At 44.7% G+C, this 19,510-nt stretch overlaps 1 protein-coding gene across 1 annotated transcript in view; it reads left to right on the top strand.

The window, feature by feature from the left end:
* The window catches only part of RYBP (RING1 and YY1 binding protein), an 88,102-nt gene that overhangs the window by 66,827 nt on the left and 1,765 nt on the right, over positions 1-19,510 (top strand).

The following is a 19,510-nucleotide window of genomic DNA, read 5'->3' as shown; positions in this document are numbered from 1 at the left end:
GTTACTGTGTGGTGAATCACACTCAGATTCTTGACCAGATTACTAGCTATCTCTAAGCCTCTTTTCCCATCTGTAAAGTAAAGGAAATTACTTACTTTTATGAAAAAACAATTAATAGATCTTCCTTGATGTAGGATGGAGTTATGTTAATGAACTCATTGTGAGTTGAAATATTTTTTTTTTAATTTTTTTATAGTTTATTTATTTTGAGACGGAGAGAAACAGAGCTTGAGTGGGGGAGGGGCAGAGAGAGAGGGAGACACAGAATCTGAAACAGGCTCCAGGCTCTGAGCTGTCAGCATAGAGCCTGATGCGGGGCTCGAACCCACGATCTGTGAGAGCTGACCTGAGCCGAAGTCACCTAACCGACTGAGCCACCCAGGCACCCCATGAGTTGAAAATATCTTAAATCTACAGTGCATGTAATAACACCTAACCTGCAAGGACATATCACGGTTTGGCCTGGCCTACCTTAAACGTGCTCTCAGCATTTAGATTAGCCTGTAGTTGGGCACAGTCATCTAATACAATGCCTTTTTTATGGGGATGTGCATATTTTATAGTAATATCTCATGTAATTTATTGAATACTGTACTGAAAGTGAATAGTAGAATGGTTGTCTGCGTATCGGTTTTTACCCTTGTGATCACTGGGCTGACTGGGAGCTGCAAGCACAGGTGCCCAGCCTCACGGGAGAGGATCATCCCGCCTGCCCCCGGCCTGGGAAAAGACCCACTCTCAAAATAGGAAGGATGGCCTCTTCTGATCACGCATTGCTTTCCCACCATCACGTCCTGCCATTCTTCAAAACGAAGCAAGAGAGTGGCTGTTGCGTGTACTCCTGCAGTCTCTGTACGTATTCTCCTACCCATTAACATTTTTGGAAGGCATTTATAATCCTGTAACTACAGTAAGATTACCCTGGGGATTGTAATGTGTGAAATGTTTAAACTCCTTACCCTGTTGGCTAGTAATCCATACTTTTGTCACAGACACTTAGCACTTTTTGGAGTTAACTTTTATTATTAGAAAAGAAGGAAACGAATCACAACTTCCTTTAGGAAAATAGAATACCACCCCCACCCTGCTCTCAAAAAAAAAAAAATGTTGCTGTTTGAAGGGAACAGCTTTGGTCTTAATTTACCATATTTGTCATTCTTGTGAGATAGTGCTTTATACTTCTAGAATGAAGATGGCTACTGGTGTGTTTATGTCTTTTTCAAGTTTTTCTTAGGTTTGGGATGTGTGTGCACAGTGAGATAACATGGCTGTGACTTGTTAGAACAGTTAAGTATAAGAGGAAGTTTTAAATGTATTTTTTGTTTGCTGGATTTAGTGCAGTAATAACTCAATTAAGAGAACAAGTTTGTTGAAAAAGTCATTTGGGGAAGATTCCAGATGCGCAGTCAGGAGTGGAGAGCATTGTAATCTGCTTCTGAAAACCGTGTATTCTCGGTTCTAGCCTGTTCCTTGGTCGGTGCGTTCCAGGCTGCCTGCGTGTCAGTGTGCGTGGCTCCTTGTTAACCGCGGGGACAGTGGACAGCTGCTGCGGTAGCAGAGGTGGCACTCCCGCGGCACCATCATCGACATACGTGATGGAAACGGTGGCGTGGGCTCTAGGGAGCTGGAGCCACCTTTTGTCCTTTTCCAGGGACTCTCTCTGTAATCGCTTAAAATAATCAGAAAAGAGTTAAATGTTCTTGCTGGGGTATTTATGTAGCGTCCGCCCTCTGAGGCATATACTGTTATGAAATGTGGGTGCATATTCTTCCATTTTTACTAAAATTAAAGTTTTTAAACTTGAACATGTGTGCACAGGTGTGTGTGAATGTGAAAACCAAAATAGGTCTCCGGCACTTGCCTTCCCAAGTGTTTGTGTACCTGGTCCAACATGTTCTCCTCAACCTTATGGAAGGAACGGAGGACAGGTCTTTTCTCTTCAAAACCTGGGAAAACCGAGGCGGAAGGCTGTGGTTCCTACTTGTTATTCTGCAAACCGATACAAGAACCAGAGCTGAAATTCCATTTTCTTAACATCTGTGACTCTTTTCACTGGACGAGTCACATTCAGATTAAGAAATAGAAGAAGCAGATAATCTCCATGAATACTGCTCTCCTGTGAAATCTTATGGTCTGATCTCAAGTCTATTATTGCAGTTTGCTGAACCTCTTCAGAATTTCGTGCTGTCCTCTGAAGTGTAGCTCTCCTTGCCCGTCTTGTCACCTGCCTCCTGTGTGTCTGCGTCTCATTCGCTGATTTATCCAAACCTTTATATGTGGTACATACCCGCTTAATCCTCTGGGTCAAGTGGGTAGTTTTCAGGAGTTTGTTCATAGTAGTTTCTTAAAGCTGTTTAATTCAGGATCAGAAATGCTTTATTTTCATTACTCTGTGCCAGAATCAGACAAGTAATTGTCTTTACCTCATTCTCTTCTGAGTTCTTGTGCCTCAGTTAAAACATTAAGACATTCTCTGAGCAAGCAACCCAGCAGGCTTCTAGTTTATTTATTTTTAATAAACATAATTTAGACACAAAGGTAGAGACAACAGTCTCTCTATCCATCACCCAGCTTCAAGTTACTGTATTGGAAAGCTTCTTGATCTTCACAAATACTGTAAAATCTTACTGTTTCTGGTAAGTCGTCGACTGCATCGTATCAAAGTACATCCTAGGCAAACAGTTGGCTGAACAGCATTAGTCATTGGGAAGTTGCCTCTTAAACCCACACTGAGATACTACCATACCCCCACTAGCACTACTCAGATGAAAAAGACTGACAGTACCGGGGGTTGTTGAAGATGTGGAGCAGTTGGAATGACCATACTTGGCTGGAGAAAATGTAACACGGCACAGTTCCCTTTGAAAAACTGTTTGACGATTTCTTATAAAGTTAAATATATGCTTGCCATAAAGTTAAATATATACTTGCCATAGGAATTTTAGCCAAGAGGAATGAAAACATGTTCACACAAAGGCTTGTACATGAATGTTAATGGCAGCCTTATTCGTGATAGCTAAAAATTGGCAACAGCCCAAATGTCCGTCATTAGGAGACTGGATAAGCAAAATACAGCACCATGGGTGAATCTCAGAAATATTATGTTCAGGGGCGCCTGGTTGCCTCAGTCAATTAAGCGTCCAACTTCACCTTAGGTCACGATGTCGTGGTTCATGGGTTCGAGCTCTGCATCGGGCTCTGTGCTGACGGCCAGCTCAGAGCCTGGAGCCTGTTTCAAATTCCGCGTCTCCCTCTCTCTTTACCCTCCCCTGCTCACGTTGTCTCTCTCTCTCAGAAATAAATAAAACATTTAAAAATACTTTTTAAATAATATGTTCAGCAAAAGTAGCTATGTACAAACAAAGATGCCGTATACTTTCACTTACGTGAAACTCAAAGGCAGATTTAATCCGTAGTGACAAAAACGAATTGGTAGCCTCATGGAGCTGGCAGTGGCTGATGTCTGGGAAGGTGGACGCAAAGGAATCCGGATTGGGGGTGATGATGACTGCTGTATACATTTGTCAAAACTTAAAACCATACTGTTCCAACTATGTGCATTTTGTTTTATGTAAATTGTGCCTTCTTAAAATGGATCCTCGGCAGAAGTTGTGCTGGTTAGCAGACCACAGCACCTGTCGCTCTTCCTCCCTGCCTCCTTGGGGTTTGCTTGGGTGGCAGGCAGTCATGTACCTGGAAGCACTCGGGGAGTTATCTCCGAGGCACCGCGGGTTATTTCTCCAAGGCCACGGACAGGGCCACACAAAGTGGGCAGGGGCGGCCTCTCTGTTTGCTCCGCCAGAGGCTGTTTGCTCTTTGGAGCCTGCGCTCCGCTCTGCCTTTTGTGCTCTTTCCTGTTCCTGGTCAGAATATTTCCAGTTTCTTTCAGAGTTTGAAGTCTGTCTCTTCCCCCAACCCCACTCCCCCAACCCCCTTCCCCCAATGTGTTCTCGAGAACACTTCAAGCTAACTGGAATCCATCATTGTTCCATCTGGCATTTTTACCTCTGGCCGCAAAATGTTTGATGATCAAGTGTGTTTTTAGAACACAGCAGTCTTCTGTTCGAAAAGGCAGTAGAATAGTGAGTGCCTTCGGAGAAAGTGTACTCCTGAGGATACCTGCAGCTCCCACTTGCTTGGACGTCACCCATTTTTGTTAATAGCTGTGCTGTCTGGAATATGATGCTGGTTGGGATAGGATGTAGTGATTTATCCCTTTCCGTGACTGATAAGTTCAGAGTTTTTTATTCCTTTCTGGCTGGGCTGTAATGGCTTTGCGTATAGTGCTTAGGAATGTAAAATAGTCCTAAGAACAATTGATCCCAAAACCTTCTAGACTTTGATGGCCTCAGCAAAGGATGAGGGCTTGTCAGAACAACTGAGCCTGAAGAAAGAGCTCCTGATGGCCAAAGCTGGAGTGACTTGAGACACAAAATAAATAATGGTACTATTGGATCTTAACCACTAAGAATAAAGTAAATATCCATGAATTCCTACTGATAGAACTAATTGCATAAATAAATGGGAGAGAAGAGACAGCTCTTACCTCCAGGAGAGTTCCAGTTAATAAGTATAGAAAGAAAGAGGGAGCCAGAAAGCCACTACTGGGCAAAACCAAAACAAAATGGTAATTTTTGCACAGGCCACAGTTTGATGCAGAAGTTAACAGGTGAAAGTTTGAGGGGAAACAACACATTTTTATATATAGTCTCAAGATACCTCTTTGAAGATGTTTATTTAAAAGACAGTAACTTTAGAGAAACCTGACAGGCGCCTCCTTAGCCAAGTGGTTATGGTTAACATCACAACAAAGAAGACGTGAAAACACAAACCTTTTGATAAAAGGCACACAGGAGGACACACATCTTGGCTCTGGTGTTGTGAAAATGGATAACTTCATTTCTTCATGAGAACTCATGGGACAAACCCAAATTGAAGGACATTTCCACAACATAAGTGACCTGAACTCTTCAAAGGGTTCAGGGCCGTCGCAGAGCGGGAGGCCGAGGAGCTCCGGAGGGCTGGCAGTGGGCTGCGGTGCGGGAGCCCGGACAGGGTGCTGAAGGAGAAGGACCTCGGTGGGACAAGTGGTGAGAATAAAAACAAAGTGTCCGGTTGGGTAATAGTCTTGTACCCGGTGTTAATTTTCAGGTTTTAAGGATTATGTTTATATAAAAAGCTAACATTAGGAGAGGCTGGGGGAAGGGTAGATGCTAACTGAGTACCATTTTTACAACTCTCAAATTAGCTAAAAACGAAACATTTGTATTTTCAGACTTCTAAAACAAAGCATTTGAAAAACCTCTATTTTATCTTTGCCAGTTACTGAATCAGATTTTCAGCAAACCTTTGAACACAGCACAGTTGTTGCAATTTGCTTTCACAAGGGAAAAAAGCCCATTTCAAATAGACCTTGAAGAGTCATTTTTGGAACCTTCAGGAGCCTTACGTTACCTAGGAGCCTTCCCTTACTACGAGGCATGTGGGGTGGCTTACTCTGATGCCAGAGGCAGATCCTTGATGTGGAGCGGAGTGCCAGGCTGGGCAGCTCTTCTCGGGGTGCTGCGGCGGGGCCCTGCGTGTATGCACCCTGCCGTCCTCTCCGTTTATCCAAATGTCTTTTCTTACAGGCCAGGGATTTAGATAAAGCTGTGTAATTGGAGGGCTTGCTGGTAGTATGAGGATCCCACCTGATGCCATCATGCTTACTCCTGAGAATAATGTACTTACTGTAAGGTTAAGTAAGCAGACTTAGTAGTAACTGTGCGATGCTTCGAGATGTCGTTTGTTACTACCCATAGATCTTTTTACTTCACTAGAGAAACAGAAAAGATTAAGAGCGTTCCTTAGACTTGCCAAGAATTTTGTACCAATTCCTGGGCTCCAGATATTTAAAAATACAGGCACTATACAACAGTGTCAGAGTCTGCTTTTTCCGTACCTATCTAGTTGTGAGTGTAGGTTGGATGTGTTGAAATAGTTGGGATATTTGAGGTCGGAGGAGAGGTGAAGGGTCATACAGGTTATGTAGTGAAGGAATAGAAGAGAAACAGTCCTTTCGCAAATACACCTCCTTGATTAGCAGATTTGGAGACCTGTTTTATCTGTCCTCGTTTACTGCAGCTTTAAATACTATTGGCTATTCTTTCTTGGGGTCCATCTCCATCTCCCTCCCTTTCCCCCCTCCCGTCCCCCTCTGACTGTGTCTCTCGTGGTACACGCTCTTCTCTTTTGTTCTCACTTTCACTGGCTTCATTTCACTTCTTTTCCTTCTTCTTGAGGTTCACTAGGCAGGCGGGTTGTGGGTTAGTGGAAAGCACATAAACTTGGATCAGACTCTCCGGGCTCTAGCCTTCTGTTTACTGTTGGACCTTCAGGCTTTGGTCCCTTCAGTGACTTCAAAAAGTTGTGAGGGTTGTGAGATAATGCGCGCAGGACACGCGACACAGTGCCTCTTCACAGGGCGCTTTGCCTTACCCGTTCATTTTCTTGCTCCTTTCTTCCCCTCTTTTAAGCTGGGAGCTCTTCTGCCTCTGGGGTAGGTATTGATATTCTTTGAGAATCCCCTGTGTCCTAGGCCTTTGCTGGGGAATGGCAGTTTGAAAGACGAGTTGTACAAAGTCCCTCAGTTCTGGGTCCTAGAGAGACGGTTATGTACAGCTTGATAATAATACAGTCTTGTGTCACGTGCTGATCTGGCACCTGCTGTCTGCACCACAGCGTGCAGAGGACCCGCGTTCTTGCAGCCTTAACTGAGCTGCCACCGGTTGCTGTGAAGAAGGTTTGGGGAGTATGACAAGATGTAAAATGTCGGCACTGCCTCAGGTGTTCATAATCTAGTACGAAGAGACAGAGGGATGATAGTACAGAGTCATAAGTAGTAGGGGTAGATCCAGGGGTGTTTGGGAAGCCAGGATTCGCCAGGAGAACTGGGGAGAGCGGCAGCATTTGAGGTCTTAAGTAGGTGTGGGCCTCGCACCTCAGTTATGGGGAAGGGCATTCCAGAAGCTAAGGGATCAGTGGTGGTGAGCAAGTGCAGCAAGTGGTGAAAGATGGCTTCTGGAAAAGATGAGTTCAAGTTTGTGTGGCTTCAGCTAGAACCCAGGAGCAAGCCTAGGTGGCCTGTGTGGTGGAGGCACGGCGAGCCGGAGAGGATTGTTGGAACCAAGTTGCGAGGAGCCCCCCCACGCCAGGTTAGGGAGTTAAGATTTACTTCTGTCAGCCACAGGCGGGGGCACGTTGTCAGCAGAGAACTAGGCAGTTACACTTCGTTTTTCACACCCTCGATCTCAGTAGCGTCCTGTGAGATGAACTGGAGGGAAGGCTGAGCGCTGCAGGTGCGACACGAGGAGGAAGGGGCTCGGGCCCTGAGCTAGATCGCGGGAGGACCGTGAAGCTCTAGGAGTGGGGAGAGGCTAGACCGAGGTGAGCAGACCCCATTCTGAGTTAATGGCGGCGCGCTCAGATGAGGACGGGAGAGAAGGTGCCTTCCCAGGAACGTGTTCTCACCGTAGTGCTAACAAATGCTCAACCCTGAAAGCATTAGGCAGCGCCCTTCAGGTGACCGCACTTAATTGCTAGGAAAGTTGTTCTGAGAATTCTGCTCAAGGAAAATAAGTACTCAAGGGTAGGGGCTGTGCACAGAATTAACTTGTTATAAAGAAATGTTTGTTAATGCAGTGTCCTAAACACTTCCTTCGGTTCCCTCAGAATTAAAAGGCTTCCTTCTAGAAAAAGGAGCTATCAACATTTTCCAACACAAGTTTTTTTCTTTACCTAACGCAGATTTTGATCCTTGCATCACCAATTTCTTAGGCGCTGAGGTAAGGTGCATGCTCGGACCTGTTGGGGCGTGATACGTGACTGCTGACAGTGTATCTCAGAATATTCTCGTCTTTATTGAAACTTCTGTTCGTATTCAGATAATTTCCATTATTTTCTGGTTCTGAGAAAAGTTTCATGCCTGTATAACTAGTAGGACCAACAGTTCCTTCACAGATTTACTGTACAGTTGGAATTGCTCTCTGAATCCCCGTCCAGCCCCTGCCACACTGTCCGAGCAAAACAAGATTGTATTCATGGAGTTGAAGGAGTTCTCAAACTCCAGTGCTAGTTTCTCTAGCTGAGAGCTGCTGGTGACTTCAGAGTTCTCACCTCATTCAGATCGAACTTTTCAACCGTTTGTAATGAGGTACCCTAAAACTTCCCTTCCCTTACTGGAAATAAAAAACCGTGATTCGCCTGAAATGCCTGAAATCTAAATGGTCTTAATAGAGTTGAAATTGTGTAGAGACCGTCAAATAGTCCTTCCTCTGTCTTCTCTTTGGTGATTGGTCAGACTGGTCTCGTGGTTATTAATATGCCGAAGTCGCTTTACATTTTACCTTGGGTTTTTCCCCCCCTTAGAATAGGTTCCACGCATTAAAACACTGTTACTCAGATCTCAGCGACTGGTGTGTTCCTGACCAAATGTGTGATGCTTGGCTATATATGAAATTACCAAAGACTTCTGTTTACTGTCAGTGTAAATGATAACATCTTATTATGGGTAAACCCTTGTGTTGCTCTGTGGTAGAGACCTTTAAGAAAAGTATTGCAAGAGGTTTGAGAAGACCGTTCATACAATTTCATTTAAAAAAAAAAATCAGTGTTAATATATTCAGAGTTCTCCAGATTCTTCTTCCTAAATCGCACTGTCTGGTAACCTCCAGCAGTTGGGATGATGAACTTTTCACAGATGTTTCTCGTGGATATCTTTTGATAACATTTTAACAGAAGCGCTGTTGTATTCTGGGCTGCTTTCCCATATTTGTAGATGTTTCTGCTTCTCTATATTATAATCTTGTGCAGAACAGTGGTTTTCACCTGGGAGTGATTTTGCCTCCTGGAGAACATTGGCCGTGTCTGGAGAAATTTCTGACTGTCGTGACTCGGGGATGGGGGCGCTGCTGGCATCGATGCTGCCAAGTCTTCCTCAGCACTTCAGTACGGCCCCTGCCGCAAAGAGGTGCGAGGTCCCCAAGATCCCCGGTGCTGAGGCTGAGAAGTGTGCGGCGGACCGCTTTCCGAAGTGATGGCGGGCCTCAAGTTTTGATTCCCAGTGATGAAGGAAGCCCATTATGACATGATAATTTGACCAGGAACCAGATTTGTTTGTTAGAACTATTGTTTTCTAGCATGTACGTTTTTGTTTTTTTAAGGATTAGACTTGAAGGAAACCTTAACGATTACCTTAATGAAGCCCAGGGGTTTAATTTTGCAGGTGAGGAAACCCAAGACCTGAAGAAGACTTGTTAGACCTCAGATTGTTTTGAGTTCTCTAATTGCTTTCTTTTTCCCTCTGAAGGTTTAGAAATTCTTTTGTGTGCTTTGCTAGTGCCCAGTTCTGTGACGTGAACTGTAATTTCGAAGTGCTTAAATGCATTTTTAATGGGATCTTTGACAGCTATAAAGTAATTTGCAGAGTAGATTCGATTGCCATAGTAATAGTATTTCTAGGAGAAAGACTTGGTTCATCATTGGATTTATTTGCATCTGAAAATGTGGTTTGCTTAGAGATTAGTAGTTTCCGTGATTCATTTTAAATTATTGACATGATTTATAAGGTAATTTCGTATGTCTTTGGCAAGAGGAGAGAGAGGTCATATCATAGTCACTAGACCAACAGTATAGTTTGTAGAATGTACCCCATGATGTTTAATCCTGTTTAAAAAAAGAGGCTACAGGGGTGCCCGGGTGGCTTAGTCTAAGCATCTGACTTCGGCTCAGGTCATGGTCTTGCGCTTCATGGGTTCAAGCCCCGCGTCAGGCTCTGTGCTGACAGCCAGCTCAGAGCCTGGAGCCTGTTTCGGATTCTGTATCTCCCTCTCTCTCTGACCCTCCCCTGCTCACACTGTCCCCCGCCCCTCTCAGAAATAAATAAAACATTAAAAAAAAAAGGCTACATGAATTACTAACAGCGTAAACTGAAAACCGGCCTCTTCCTTGTGAACCAGTACTCTGTATAGTTGTCTTTATTAAATATTGAATACAGGTGTCTTAGCTAAAGGAACTTTAGAGATCACTTACCTCTAATCTCCTTTGCCAGTAAAGAAACTGAAGTTTGGAGAAAGTATGTAACTCATCCAAAGTCACTGAGTTAGGTTCCAAAATAAGTACAGAGAGCAAGGAAGGGCAAAGCTCAGAAGTGAGATGCCTGCTGAGTCCTGTGATCCAGCTGTGTGACAGAGCGCCCCGTAAGACACAGAGGGCCCCTCACCAGCGACCTGGGCCATTGGTAACTATTATGTCATATCTTACCAACTCCTTGGAGAATGAGCACATATCCACCCACATCCCAAGTGCACAGCACCCTGCCTCGGCCAGTGGTAGGCGCAGGGAGAAACACGGTCAGTGAATTTCAAAACAAAGCCAGAACGCCAGAGGTTAGTTACTGGGAAAGGAGACAGCACAAGGCTTGCCAGGTCCCCGCCCCTTTATTCAGATGAAGTTTGAGAGATAGAAAGGATGCTGGCTCAGGACAGAGGGATTGGATGCCCCTGTGGGCCTTCCACTAAACCAAGCTGGTGAAGAGAAGTTTGTGGCTCCCACACCTGTAGTCACGTGGCCAGCGGCTTCGGTGATTGGCTGCCTCCAGTGTGAGTAGTAGTCCCTGAAACACTATTCACACCAAATCCTCAACAAGCAAAAGATGCTTTTCAGTCTGAACACTGGTCTTTTGCTGTAGAATAAAATTCATGTTGAAAATAATGAATGGAGGTATCAAAAAGAAATTGAGTTAGAGGACCCTGGGGGACTCAGTCACTTGAGCATCTGACCCTTGATTTGGGCTCAGGTCATAATCTCTGCTCTTGCAATTGAGCCCTGCATCAGGATCTGCTGACCGCCCAGAGCCTGCTTGGGATTCTCTCTTCCTCTCTCTCTGTCCCTCCCCCACTGGTGTTTTCTTTCTCTCTCAAAATAAATAAACATAAAAAGAGTTCAGCTATCTTCAAAGAAGGTCCAGTTGAAAAACAGTTTAGGAAACATTTTTCCTTATATAAAGTTAGCTCACACCTTCTTTGTCAGTGGGAGAGATGGCTGTGGGAGATCTAAAGGGCATATTTATTATGGGACATTGACTTACAATATCTGAATGAGCACAATGATATTCTGTTATTTTAGGCACCACAGGGGAGGGGAAATGGAAGGAAGCCAGATTTATTGTAGTCTATGGTTGAAATACTTTTAAGCCCACTTCTTGACTGATGTTTAATAAGTTTAAAATTTGTCTTTATTTTCAAACTATTTTTTTAACCTGCACTTGGAGGTAATTCATGTTTCTTTTTTGAAGTTTTGCTGAGGAAGAATTTAAGCTTGAGTTATTTTAGAAGTTGCCATCTAGAGGAAGTCTCTCCTTTCTTTGCCTATAATGAAGCAGACTTGTGCAATAAAAAAAAATAACTTGGCGTGGTCCTTGCATAGCGCTTCTCAAGCTTTTTGGCCAGTGGGTCTCTTGCATTGTTGATGAAGTATTATGGGTCCCCAGGAGCCTTCACTCATGTTGGTTGTACCTATAGATGTTTAGAAATTAAAACTGAGAAAAGTTTAAAACACAAAGCTATACAGTTGACCCTTGAAAAACACAGAGGTCGGAGGCACCAGTCCCTCACCCCTGCAGTCCGATCTGTATATGACTATTGCTCCCCCCCCAAAAGTGATGACCTACTAATAGCCTGCTGTTACCATCTCTTACTGTAACATGAATAGTTAGCACATTTTACGTTTCATACTGTATTCCTACGGTAGAGTACGCTGGAGAAGAAACATTATTAAAATCATAAGGAGGAGGAAATGCACTTACAGTTTCGTGCTGTATCACAGGAGATCTGTGCGTAAGTGGGCCTCTGTGGTTTACACCTGTGTTGTTCAAGGGGCAGTTGTACAGACGTACATTTCGCGAGCTGTCAGAGCAGCGATATTACGTGTCATGTAATCTTTGGAAAGTGAAAAAGCACGTCATGTCTTAGAATGATTGTGGAAGTAATTATTACAGAGAAGTATTTTGGGAATAGTTTTGGCCTTCACAGGTAGACCCTCCTCGAAAGGTTCTGGAGGACGCCCACAGTCTCTGGGCTACGCTGGAGAACCATGGGGCTAAGGTAATCACTGGTCACAGGTTTGTTTAGAAAATATACGTTTTGCTTTTGAGACTCTAAACCACCTGTTGCTCTTTTTACCTACTGAATATGTTTCTACATTCTAGGAAAGTTCTAGCACCTGTACTTGGTGGTGGTTGTTTGTAAAGTAAGTGTGTTTTCGGGGCCTAAGAGACGTTTGAGCATTCACAATGCCAATTTTAAATCTGGAATAGAACATTGGTGAGCCTGCTGTTTATTGATGGTGCTTACGTTAGTTCTCTTGGAACCTGTTGTCCCTGACCAGGTCGTGTCTGGTGAGAGTTTGTGTAACGCCGTAGATCTTGTACAGTTGAAGCCTGGGAACCTCCCGGAAAGATGCTTCCTTTTAAAAGGGGTGTCTGAAGCCACAGTGGTCGCCGAAACACACAGCAGTGTCGGTAGCTGTGTTGGTGAGGATCCTCAGCGCTGCTCTTGCAGCTAGACGGCATGATGAGCTTTGGGACGCCAGCATATGTGAAGGAGATAGGTCTCTAGAATTCTTTCAGGGCAAGGCTTGCCAACTTCTCCCAGTATCTGAGGAAGGGGGTAGATACATCTGCAGCTGGGAAGGTAGCGTATGTATGACTTTCAAGGGCAGTTATTTTGTTAAGTGTCTCTACAAGTGTCCATGTACTATGACAAGCAAAGTGAACTTCACCTCGTTTAATCTTCACTTCAGCAGTATTAAATTAGATACAGCCCCATTCCCTTTTTGAGTAACTGCTACTCCTGAGCTCTCAGTAGCAGGCCCTATATAAAGTTTAAGGGCTCTCCTAACTCCAGAGTCCATGCTCTCCTTCTCAACAGTAAAGATGGCAGAAGGAAAGACAGTGAGACAAAGGGGATGGTTTGGTTTTTAAAAAAAAAAAAAAAGAAAAGAAAAGATTGTCGGAGTCAGAATTGAACGTCTTCGTTTTCTGGTACAGAGTAGAGTGGTTACTCTGAGTCAAGGATGTGGACTGTTGGGAAGGAGCAACCCAAAATGATAACTAAGACCCCTTGGGTCACGTACTGGCTCATTCTAAAAGATGAGCCAAAGGATTTGAGAAATTTCATGAAGTCAGGTATGTACACGAGAGAGGAAAGAATGGTGTGGGAGAAAAAGAACAGCAAGAAGAAGCTTCCCTGTTTGGGAAGCAGGGAGAAGTTAATAATGCCATGCCGTCTGTGATCCTAGCAAAGTAAAGTGATAGTTGACTTTTATAATCATCCGTATTATGGGTCAACTGGGTGGCTCGGTTGATTGAGCTGACCAACTTCAGCTCTGGACATGATCTCATGGTTTGTGAGTTCGAGTCTCGCACCAGGTTCTGTGCTGTCAATACAGAGCCTGCTTGGGATCCTCTGGCACCTCCCCCCCCCACCCCCACACCCCCGCCTNCACCCCCCCTTGTTCCCCACCCTCTCAAAAATAAACTTTTTTTCCAAAAAAGATATATTAAAATTATCCTTATTATTATGGTTGGCTTCAGTGTAGGTCACAGGTCATATAGGTTTCTTTTCATCCTGGCGTGGCATGGCTGGAGGTTGTGACCAGAGCAGCCCAGGGGGAAGCTAGGAACACTGATCTTTGTGAGCAGAGCCAGCTAGGTCTAAGCAGTGAAGAAGCCAGCTGAAAGGGCACCTTCCTTGATGGATGTCCTGCATCAGGGAGGAATGAGGTTGGAGCTTGGCTTCATTTCCTGTAGCTGAACATATGAATATTTGTCCAGTGGTCTTAAGACAATCAGTCTTTAAAATAGTGGCAAAGAAAGTACGTACCTAGAAATTCCCTGGGGAGTTAACTTTTAAACCAGATTATCTGCTCTGTTTCCTCACCCATCATTCTTCATTGGGCTCATTGATCACATTGGTGGTTCTTGGTAATACTACTGTTCTATAACAGTGAGACAAATACGAAAAAGTACAGAAATTTTCAAGAGATTAAAACCTTGTATTTAAAAAAAAAAAAGCCTCACATGATGTGCCCGAAAGATGCCCACATGAATAATTGGGAGATTCCACTTCTCTTTGGTCTAGTTGTTAACCCTCTCATTTTTTTAAAACTGAGAATCTTAACTCTCTCTCTAACTTACCTTTTAGAACTTGAAAATACAAAGTGAGGCAACAGTTAAAAAATATAAGTATCTGCAGAGGGGGAAGAACCCTAACGGTAGCCTGTTAACCTTAAATCTTTTCTATATATTTCTAGATTTTAAAAGTTTTGTATCCCCTTTTAAGTTTTTGTGGTCATCGTGTTAGAACTGGAGTTCTGACTTGTGTTCTGTTTGCATCATTTCTACTTTGGGTTATCTTTGGTATTTGAAAAAAATACAATGGATCAGGAGCTGCTAGGGAAAATGAACAGAAAACAGGTTGTTCTTGTAGGGCCTCCTTTCTATACTAGTCCTCAAAGCCAGGGGCCGTTAGTGTGTAGTGGCCAGTGTTGTTGACCCCACGTGTATATTTCCTTTGACATAAATACAGACCTTGCTGTGTTCCCAGCTGGTGTATTTCGGGGCGGGGGGAGGAGGGCGCACATCATGAATACAAAAATGCAGTCACTGTTGGGTTGGGTAGAATCTATCCTAGCTGACCTAACAGTGTGTATAGGATGATCTTCTGCATGTAGGGGCAGGAAAATCGGTCATGTGAACATTCCTTTTATATTGCCATGTGGTCTATCATGAAGAATCTTGGGCTCCTGATAGAAGTGAGCTAAGTGAAAAGCATTCTCAGAGCAGTTAAATCCTAGAGGTTGGTAGTTCTTCAACTACTAGATTGCCAAGGCAAGGAGAAGGTTGTGGAGATGTAAATGGCTAGAGAACTCAAGGACAGTATAAGCTGACTTAGTGAAGATGATTTTGCAAGTTTGTAAAGCGCGCTTTTTTTTTAATGGCTGAGTTGATTGTCTGATTCCAGAGCCTTTAGGGTATTTTAATTGAAAAGTGAAACACCAGATGGAATTCTCTAAGTTGGCAAAATGTACAAATGATAATTTAGGAGAAGCTGAAGATAATCAAGGGAAAGATACAATTTGTTAGAGATTCTTCTTGCTCTTTGTTGCCTGAACCTCAAGAAAGTGGTTTGTCCTGTTGCATGTTTGGTAGCTTAGATATAGAGAAGCACTTGAGAAGTGAATGGTAAGACCTCAGGTTCCCCTGAGTACGCAGACAGACCAGGGAAAGGGTATATGGTAGAAACACCTCTTAAAATACGGTTTGCCTTTTAAGGAAGGAAGGAGGGGGGGGGAGAGGTCTACCAGTGCTCACCTAGGTGGCATGAGTACACCTAACAGAAACCAATCAGAAAGATTGTTTTGTGCTCTGGTTGTGTTCATTCGTTTGTGTGTGTTCAAACTCTGAAATTTTCCTTCTCTAAAATTAAGGCTGTCCCTAGATGAAGACTTGCTTCACTTTTTATGGAATAGACTTTTCTGAAATATTAGCTGGGTTTTGTTTTTTGTTTTTGAGAGAGTGCGTGTGCGAGCCTCCGAGAGAGGGAGAGAGAATCTTAGGCAGGCTCCACACCCAGCCGGATCTGAAATCAAGAGTTAGGTGCTTAACTCACTGAGCCACCCAGATGCCCCTGAAATATTAAGCTGTTTTAAATGCAAATAAAAACAAGTTTTCCTGACGGAATTTCACAGCAGAGTTTCATTTGTAAATGTTACTGAGGCAGAAACCGTAAACCCATAGAGTAATTTAAGAAGACTTTTTTTTTATTATAAAAAAATCTTGAGGAAGATAACAGAAAACTTGTTCGGTGTCACCTTTACTCTTCTTAAGGAAACTAGCCAGGCACCCTACCCCCACTCCCACCCCATGTACTATCTAACATTTTGCAACGTTGATCGTTGGAAAACAGATCATTTTGAAGGGCCCAGACTTTGCAGCTGCATACTGAAGGATCGACTTTTTGCAACCTGTTGGAGGTTCTGCCCACTAAATGTGCTGTCTCCACGGTGGCATATGACACTTAGAAGACGTAGTCAGCGGTGTCGATCTGTGGGAAGTCCCGATTGCCCTTGGGGACAACCAAGTAGTCCTGTTGCCGAACACTGGCATGAAGTGTGTGCAGCTCTCTTGGAGAGGGGACATTCCCATTCTCCCGCCTGCATTCAGAACTGAGCCTAGGAAGCAGCAGGGGACAGATGGCAGGAGCCACCCGAACAGCGCTGTGCTGACACGGCAGCACTTTGATTTGGCGGTTCACACCAGTGGGCCTTCTAGACTTCTTAACCTTCCCCTCCCAAAAAGTTCGCTTTGCTTCTTGAACCAGTAAGTATTGGTGTGCACTTTATTGAGAAAAACACTGTGCGGCTTGTAAAATTTGGATAGGTTTGGGGCACCTGGCCGACTCAGAAGAGCGTGCGACTCTTGGGCTCGGGGTTGTGAGTTGGACCCCCATGTTGGGTGTAGAGATTACTTAAAATCTTTAAAAAAAAAAAAAATTGGTTAGGTTTATTTCCTACTTCATTCTCTGTACCCTGATCCTAGGAATTCTACAGGGCTTGTTGCAAGGAGAGAGAGTTTGAAAAAGCTGCGATAGTAATTTTTTTCCTGCGATGATAATTTAAATAATAAATGTTCCTCGGTTGTTTTGGAGGGTTTTTTGTGAGGAGGGGTCAAGTAATGACTGAGGAGTTAGGTTGTGACTTTGGCAATACATAACATGAAACAGAGTAACCCCTCTGAAACAACACGGATGTTTTTAGCAGACATCCCCTACTCTTTGCTGATTTGCTTATTATCCGCTCCCAGGTAGCCTTGGGTCCTTGTCCTTTAGGTACTAGGCTTGCTTAACCCCTGGCAGAGAGCGGCATTCCCTCTCCTAGTCCAACGTTCATGTTCTTAGGAGCAGGTACAAGCCATCGCATGGCTGGGCGCGTGTGCCACGTATTAGGAGTCACGGCTGGTTTCACCTTCTGTCCATGGAGAGTGGGTCCTGGCGCACGTGCTGAAGTGTTAGGGGACGATCATCAGGTGCAGAAACACCGCGGGCACCTCGCCCGTTATCCAGTCTGCCCGGAGCCATGGCAGGCTGGCCCTGTTGGGGAGCACTCCGTCCTGGGCGGCACGTCATGTCTGGCTGGCTCATGGCTTCTTTATGGTCCCCACGCTCGTACCCTTATGGGCCATTCGTGAGATACAGGTAGCTTCCTTTTTGACGGTAGCTACACTTGGGTGAGCATAGCATATAGAGTTATTGAGTCACCTGAAACTCATGTAACTGGTATGTCAGCTATACGCGAAAGAAGCAATTTCCTTTTCTCTCTGCTCATCGGTAGCTCTCATTGCTGCTAATGCTAGTGCCTGCTACTCACTGAACCGGACATGGCTTCTGAATCTCTTCTCTGACTTCTCTTCCCCAGATTTTGCCCATAACCCCCCTTTACCTAGCATCCATCTCCTGCCTCAGAAGAAAGTGTCCCCATTCCTTTCCATGGACTTGTCTTGATTGCACAGTCTCCCCTTTACCCCATGAATTAACTCTGGGGCCCGCCTCCGGTCCGTTTCAGCAGACAGCGTCATTAAGTCCTCTTTTCCTACAGCAGCCTCACACCCTGCTCACCCCTTTCCCACAATAGCCAGGGCCGCGCTCGCCTTCACACCACAGTCCTCAGAAGGCTCCTGTTTGCTATCTCAGAACTCGTGCTCTGACAGTCCGTCAGTCATCGCAGCCGCTGATCCCACGTGGCCTGCTCTCATGGAGGTCGGCGTTGACCTCCTGATCATCAAAGCTTGAGCCCTCTTGTTCGTCCTCATTTTACTTTGTCTTTGTCTGCTCTGTTCGTTTCTTCATCCAGCAGATAACTTTATTGAGCACCTGCCACTGTGCTGAATGACACGGCGACAGGAGTGATTAAGATGTGAGGTTGCCACTGAGGAGCGTACCGTTGACTGGCAGTTACAGTACAGCCGTTGTAAGTGACTGAACTCTCTAGGGTGTCCTGGAGTGAGACAGGCACCTCTGACTCGGATTGGGTGGGCCTGGCGATCTGGCTGGCAGTTAGCCTTGGATTCCTTGTCTGCGGAAGGTTCCTCTCCTGTTCTTGCGCATCCCGTTTCCCTGGAGTCAACTGCGCGGGCTGGCTTAAATGAAATTCTCCCTCAAGGTGTAGTTTTTTCATAAAGTTTTTATGGTTTATTCGCAGTGTTAACTCTGGCTGACTTCTTTCATTTTGATACTTGCATATTGTTTAGTATATGGCATTTTGTTTTAACTGATTTAAACTGGTAATCCCTTTAGATGGCTGATCTCTTTGCTCCCCCAGCAAGTGCTTATGAAATCTGCCTTGTAAGCGTGAACACATTCGTGCTTCCTCTTTGAAGGAGTAGAATGCTTTAGAATGGCTGCTGCTGCCTTTCTCAGAACCTGTGGGAAAACAAAGGCACCTTTCATATGGGGTCCTCTGGGGGCTTACAGCAAGTACCTTCCTCCCTTTCTCTAGAGGGACTTCACGTCTGTGTTTGACTCTCTTACCAGTGACAATAAACTGTGGTCCAGGCTGACGTGTACCTGTGACTGGGTTTCTTGGTGACCACCCCATGACCAAGGCCTCTGTTGCTGGAGACCAATAAGAAATTGGCTCTGAGATTACTTACACCTTCATTGATAGGTTTTCTGGCAAAGCCACCCTACCCTCGAACAAGTACTGAAACGCTCAGAGCAAACCAGTGCCTTCCACGCTCAGGCTCACCTTGGGGAACACACAGGAGTGAGGCACCTGCTCTCAGAAGCTCCAAGAACTTAGGGGTTAGCTTCGGGATTCAGCATGTCATGTATCTAGCCACTGTTTGTTTTCTTGTCCCAAAATGGCAGGATTATTTAAGAAGGAAGCTCCCCCCGCCCACATTTGTTTCACTCCCCCCATCCCTCTCCCCCCAGTGTTCCCCCTCTAGGCTTCCCAGCGATGAGCCGATGAGCCAGACCCGGTATGGCCGGTTCTTTTTCCCCAGCCCGCTTGGCAATGAGAAGGAGCTGTAGGGTCTGAAGGTGATGCTTGCGATGTGGCAGCCACTCATTTCACCTTATTAACGATCCGTTTGGGGGATTTGTTTCCTACTGTGTTCCCGGAGACTTTATTGTATTATAAATGGTGATCTCATATTATAGATGGCGCTCTAGATGAGAAATCTTTGAAAATTAATACTGTATAGAAATAACGCATAGGCTCTTCTTTCTCCTTTTCCCATTTGGGTCTGAATGCTCGTGCATTGTGCACAGTGTTTGGCAGCACTTAGATTTCGTAAACAATAGTGTTAAGAGGCGGTGTCAGTTGGAGATTGGCCCGGACATAATGGTTGATGGCACAGTGAATGTATCACTTGTCTGAGGTTTTTTTTATAGTGATTTTCTGTCCTATCCCC

The sequence above is a fragment of the Crocuta crocuta genome, unplaced genomic scaffold (assembly GCF_008692635.1).
Source record: "Crocuta crocuta isolate KB4526 unplaced genomic scaffold, BGI_CrCroc_1.0 scaffold126, whole genome shotgun sequence".
Classification (NCBI taxonomy): Eukaryota; Metazoa; Chordata; class Mammalia; order Carnivora; family Hyaenidae; genus Crocuta; species Crocuta crocuta.
The sequence above is the reverse complement of the archived record's forward strand: the minus strand, read 5'-3'. Positions and strand labels throughout refer to the sequence as shown.